This window comes from Passer domesticus, chromosome 3 (assembly GCF_036417665.1).
Source record: "Passer domesticus isolate bPasDom1 chromosome 3, bPasDom1.hap1, whole genome shotgun sequence".
NCBI lineage: Eukaryota > Metazoa > Chordata > Aves > Passeriformes > Passeridae > Passer > Passer domesticus.
Window position 1 is genome coordinate 11,998,761 of NC_087476.1, and position 5,749 is coordinate 12,004,509.

Genomic DNA, 5,749 nt, shown 5'->3' on the forward strand with positions numbered 1-5,749 from the left:
TGGAAAAGAAAGCAAATTTAGGAATTTTCCACTCCTCTTGTTCTTTGGGTCTATTAAGCTTTAGTCAGACTGAACTATTTTGTACTATGTTCAGAAATAACTCAATATTTAGGTTTGGATATTTTTAAACAACTGGAAAAATTAATTGCAAAAGGGATCCAAATTATGAGGCACCAGATCTGTCCTGTACTATCAGTGGGTTGCTGTAGGAACTTTGGGAATATGGTTCCTTGGCCTAATAGCAATTCTTATCCATATAAAACTTGTCATTGTTGCTTGGTTTCTATGAGCATTCAGAAAGATAAAACAGAAATTGGTGGAGACAGAACACAAAAAGTCTAGATATCACAAAATTCAAGCAGAGTATCATGTGACATATTCATTGGCTTTATTTTCATCCATGCCTATTCTTCAAACAAAACAAAACCGCAGAGAGAGAAAGGGCTGAGGTTTCAAAACAAAAGCACATAAATATTCAACAATATAAATATTGTGTTTCTAGCATGCTGAGTGAAAATTAAAACTATTTTTCTCCGTTTCAGTGATCCACAAGGCATACTGTGTAAGCAAGTGGTGTAGCAGACCACTTGGATAAGCACACTGGAAAGGATTTCATCCCGCTCTTGAGGTCTGTGAGAAAGAGGGGATGAATCAACCTCTGGAACCCCTTTTTCTCCACTGACTTTAGCAGGAACACCAATGCTTATTTGGACAATTATCTTGACTTACACTAAGTGAAGTGAATTCTCCATCATTTTACCTAACAATTGTGGTAAATTATATTTTCAAGCTGTGCATGTGAAATAAATTAAATCTACAGTGTGAACTATTTGAATAGTTTGTGATTTTGTCAATCAGTGCTTAAAACAATGAAGAACTGACAGCTGGCAGCCTAAGATTTTATTCTGAGTTGCTATCATTTCCCTAGGGAAATAAGCCCACCATAAATGATTTCTCAGAGATATGACTAAGAAATACAGTAGTTATAAAATTGTTGTATTTAAGATTTTTATTTACTTCTGGTGAAACCAGAAAGATTTTAAAATGAATGTACTAATGTGATATTCACATTCTTTGAACAGAGAGAGACAGAATTCTCTCTCCCAGGATTTTTCCTGGGGAAGGCAGTGAGAAAGCTCAGAGAAGAAGAGAAAACAATTTTTATCTCTACTTGCTGCTCCTGTTGTTTGGCACATGTGGAATGTGTTATGGAGATTGTTTACTGAAGGGGATTTGTTAATTGGACTTCGCTGATGGTTGTTTGGACTGATTGACCAATTAGGTCAAAGCTGTGTTGTGACTGGCTGAAAGGGTCACAGCTTTTTCATTAATAGTAGTTCAGTGTAGTATTAGTATAGTATGTAGTGTAATGTAGTCTAGCTTAATAAAGCAATTGTCCAGCCACTTGAATCGTGCAGTCAGAGCACATTATTCCCTGGCTGGGGGGTACCCTGCATCGATATACTTACCACAAATTGATTTTTTTTTTTAATTGGAAAGGACATGTTTGACTATGGATAGCAGGTAGGCCCATGCTATCTCTCAAAGTATGAATACAATAACTAATAATAATTTTATTAAGTTTTAGTTTAGACATTACTATATTAAAACTAGGATTTACCTAAATTGAAATTGGTAAAAGGAAATAAATATTAATACTAGTATATTAAATGCAGGGATGAGGTAAATTAGGATTAAGCGCATATCCACACAGGAATGATGATGAATTTTTTTGGAGGTGAATTAACACGCTCATAATCCATATATATTTATACTTTGTTTTCAAATCTGTTAATCTGAAAAAAATTATACAAGAACAGTCAAACTGAGTAACAACTAGTAGCAAATTTCTTATAGATCCAGAATACTCAGAATAAATTTCAGAAAACCTGAAGAAAGCACATCTTTAGGTAGAGACTGATCAATGTTCATGGTTTAGTTGAAGAAGTTTTCACTGTTGCTACTTGTGCTACTTATGTTGACTCTGTAGATGAACAAATCAGCTTCATCTTCATCTCACTTTTCCCGTGAATACTAACTTGATAAGAAAATGTTTTAAGACCTTTTATACAAAGATATTTTTCAAAATGATATGCACATATTTTTCCATTGGGTAATATAAACAATCCGATTTGAAATGAGATTAATATCCTATGAAATAAAGATAGCATTCCAGAATAATAATGAAACCAGAGAGAATATGGCTGGGCACTGCAAAGATTGGCATTTTGTGTTAAGCCATGTGAGAAAAGGAACTAGCAGGAGAATAGATACAGACTATGGCATTTCCAAGTACTGACACACACAAAATATCCCTTCTGCTCTGTTAATCAATCATATTCTGCTAGATGAACATATTATCCTTCCAAGAAAAGAAAGCAAATAACAGATGCCACGGCGAAGGCTGAAATGCTTACTAAGATATTTTTCTGTGATCTCTTTCGCTCACTCTGTCTATAAATACAGACACATTTTCAAATACTGGCAGAACACTTTGTGTAACAATTTCTAAGAAAGCTAAAAAGAGAAGGGAGTGGTCATAATGAAGGGAAGTGGAAGAAAAGCATTGGCATAAGTGTTGTGAACAGCATCAAATACAGTACTTTGTGCAGCTATGAGGAGTGACTTTATTTCTCCTAAAATTCTGTAAGAAATTATTACAAGAAGAAATTATTACAAGAAGAAATTATCTAAAGTACTTCATAAATTGTCAGAGGTTCAAAAGTACATGGCGAGAGATATCAATAGAATATTTAGTATCTATTTTTAAGAAAAATGAATATCAAAATAGTAGCAGTGTTGGAGATCAATTGGTTCGTGAGGAATAACAGGGTTCATATAATTAAGGTCAAGATAATTACATGGCAGTGCATTCAACTGCAATACTCCCTAGTAGAGCATAGAATCTTTTGTAGATCAAGGAAAATGAGGAATTATTAATACAAACCCAACATTTAAAACTACTCTGACTCAGTCAGAGCCAGATTAGCTGTGGTTAAAGCCTTGCTCTTTCCATTTTTATGTATGAATATTTCCTCAGAAAATATTAGAAAATGTGAGTAAACAAAGAGCGTGGGATTATTCTTGTTAATTTGTTTCCATCTGAAAGCTAATGAAGATTGAAAACTGAAACAGATAAAAATCCTGAGCATGAAATTATCATGGTTCATAATTAACATGGCAAATTCTTTCAGGTCTGTTCTTCTAAAAATCAGTAATAAAGATTTCTTCCCATTTTTCAATGCCAATACTGATAACAATTGCATGAGCTGATACGAAGTCAAAAGAGACAAAGCCCATCAGATAAGTCTTGTAAACCTCAATACATAATAAAAATGGTAGAAAATGGGATTCAGTGAAGACAAAGCTTTATACAAGGAGCACCTCTACTCCTCTGCTTATCACTTTAGCCTCATTTGGATGTGTTTACCCAGATGTCATTCTTATTCATAAGGTTGGCCTAATATATTTTTCTAAGGCTGAGCAATTTTTCAAAAACTTGCAAGAATTTTGTGAAAAAAGCTGTATGTCATAGATATGGAAAATGAATAAGGGTGAGAAGAAAACTGTGTGTCCACAGTCAATCAAGTCCTCATAAAATTAGTGATAGTTTTGTCATTCATCAATAATCAACATCCTGAAACATCACATGGTTTCCCACATTTTCCTAAGCTTTTCCTTTTAGACCTAGAATAAAATATCAGAAGTGTTTCTCACAGTGAAAGCAGATCATCTCCGTGGCCATTCCAATTTGCCCAGATTGTCATCTGAATTATTTAGCTGATGCTACTTGCCATCTCAGACATGTACTGTACCTCTGCATCAGCCAAGCAGAGCAAAGCAGGTATCCTCCAGAACCCTTGTTAGTTTGTGAGCTTGGGACATCACATATAATCTTGTATGGTTTATGTTTTCTAATGGAGAATTTTTCTCTGGCAGAGTTCTGTCTAAATTCTTAATATAACATTTTAATATTTATGATTGATTAGAATTATTAAATAAATTATTATAATGAATTAAATTAATCTAAATACATATGTAAATATATTCTTAATATTATTTAAGGCTACATTTTAACTAAAATATTGGAATTTTACTTCAATCCCATATACTGACCCTAACAACATTTTTGCACGTTATGATATTTAATGCCTGACAAAATAGTAGAGAAGAAATGTAGCCAAAATTTACAGTGAAATTGTTTGTAGTGTTTGATAATCTTTGTAAAGGTGAAAGTTTAAAATAATCAGGGATTACTCTTATCCCATTACCTCTCTCTCAAAGAAGGCCCCATCCTGGACTTTCTGTTGCTGGCTCTGGACAACTTTCAATTAGCAGAGTCCCTTCAGCTTAACACAAGAAAATGGCAGAGAAGAGCAGTTTAACAATCAGAAATACGACAGCACTTAATAAAAATGAGAAATTATTTACATAGCCTGCATTTCTCACACATCTGACAACACTTGCAGAAGTAGAATTAATTTCTAAAAAACTAGAAGTAGTTAGACTTGGCTCTAGTTTGTTGGCTTGAGTTCAACACACAAAATGTGAGGTATTCCCTAGTGGAATAGCTTTCATCATTGTGACTTGGCAACAAATGTTTGTGAAATATGACTATGACAGCTTCACTCATTATGCTGTCAAAGGATGATAAATGTTCAGAATTTTGCAGACTTTCTTTCTGATGAGACTAAATTTCAGGAAGAAATGGTCTTCTACTGTGATTGCCCTGGTTGTTAGGGGGCTCTGCATAGGAACCCTGTAATTTCTTCTTGTGTGACAGAGGCACAGCTTTCCTAAAGGCCAGCTCTGGAGCAACTTCTTTTTAAAAAAAAAGTAATTTGCATTTGTGTTCTGTATCACAGCCAGGTTTGGAATAAAACTGATTCATAACAGTGATGCCATCCTAACGGATCTTCCCAGTACACCCCTACTCCCAATTTTCATGTAAATAGAGTTCATACAAATGGTACTCTGAAAACAATAGTAAAGACTAAAATCTCCTGCACATATGGAGGATGTGAAGGTTATGTGATTCCTGGTTTTCAGTGCTAATCACAGTTGTCACAGAGGCTCTGAAAAGTGATGGGAAGAGGTAAAACTTGACCACAGTAGATTTCCTTCAGGTATTTTCTCTGACTTTCATGCTGTAACAACAATGCAGCTTTATAATAAATTAGATTTTTTAACCAAATTTTTCTCAGAAGGTAAACAATTCATGTGTCTTCATCTTGTATCTGACCTTTTCTTGAGAGGAGGTCTGATTATATGTCTCCTTTGCTACAGCTAAATATTTGCTGGGGTTTTCTGTTTTATCAAATTTACTTCTGTATTTATCTCTTATAGACCTGTCTTCTGTGCAGCTGTGCCTGCCAGAAAAGATATGTAACAAAATTTTACCTTCTGCAAATGTAAGCAGCAGGGGTATTATGCTATGTAAAGACAACCTTACCTCTTCCATCTTTTGAGAAGCTCTTGGTTGCTTCCTAACCTGATATGATAAAATGCATTTTCAATGCAGTTTCACATTTCAACTGATTCTTTTTTAATGGCAAAATCCTCAGTGCTAATGTATCACTGGATTTCTTCCTTTTACAGGTGGTTTGTTAAGATGAGTTCTTGTGCTGCCTCAAGAATGGCTTCTGCTGACTGATCATGCATCAGTGCGATAAAGGGATTTAATTACTTAATCTATATGTATAGCAAAAGAGAACTAATTGCCTTTAGTTTGGAAATTCAAAATGCATAT

General features: G+C 34.3%; 1 long non-coding RNA gene across 1 annotated transcript; it reads right to left on the reverse strand.

Annotated features, from left to right (window-relative positions):
* Positions 1-531: 531 nt before the first annotated feature.
* On the reverse strand, positions 532-4,557 carry LOC135297904 (uncharacterized). Its single transcript, XR_010359832.1, has 3 exons — positions 4,432-4,557; positions 4,272-4,349; positions 532-630 (listed from the first exon to the last, which is right to left on the reverse strand). It is a non-coding gene; the product is annotated as an uncharacterized LOC135297904 (long non-coding RNA).
* Positions 4,558-5,749: the final 1,192 nt, after the last annotated feature.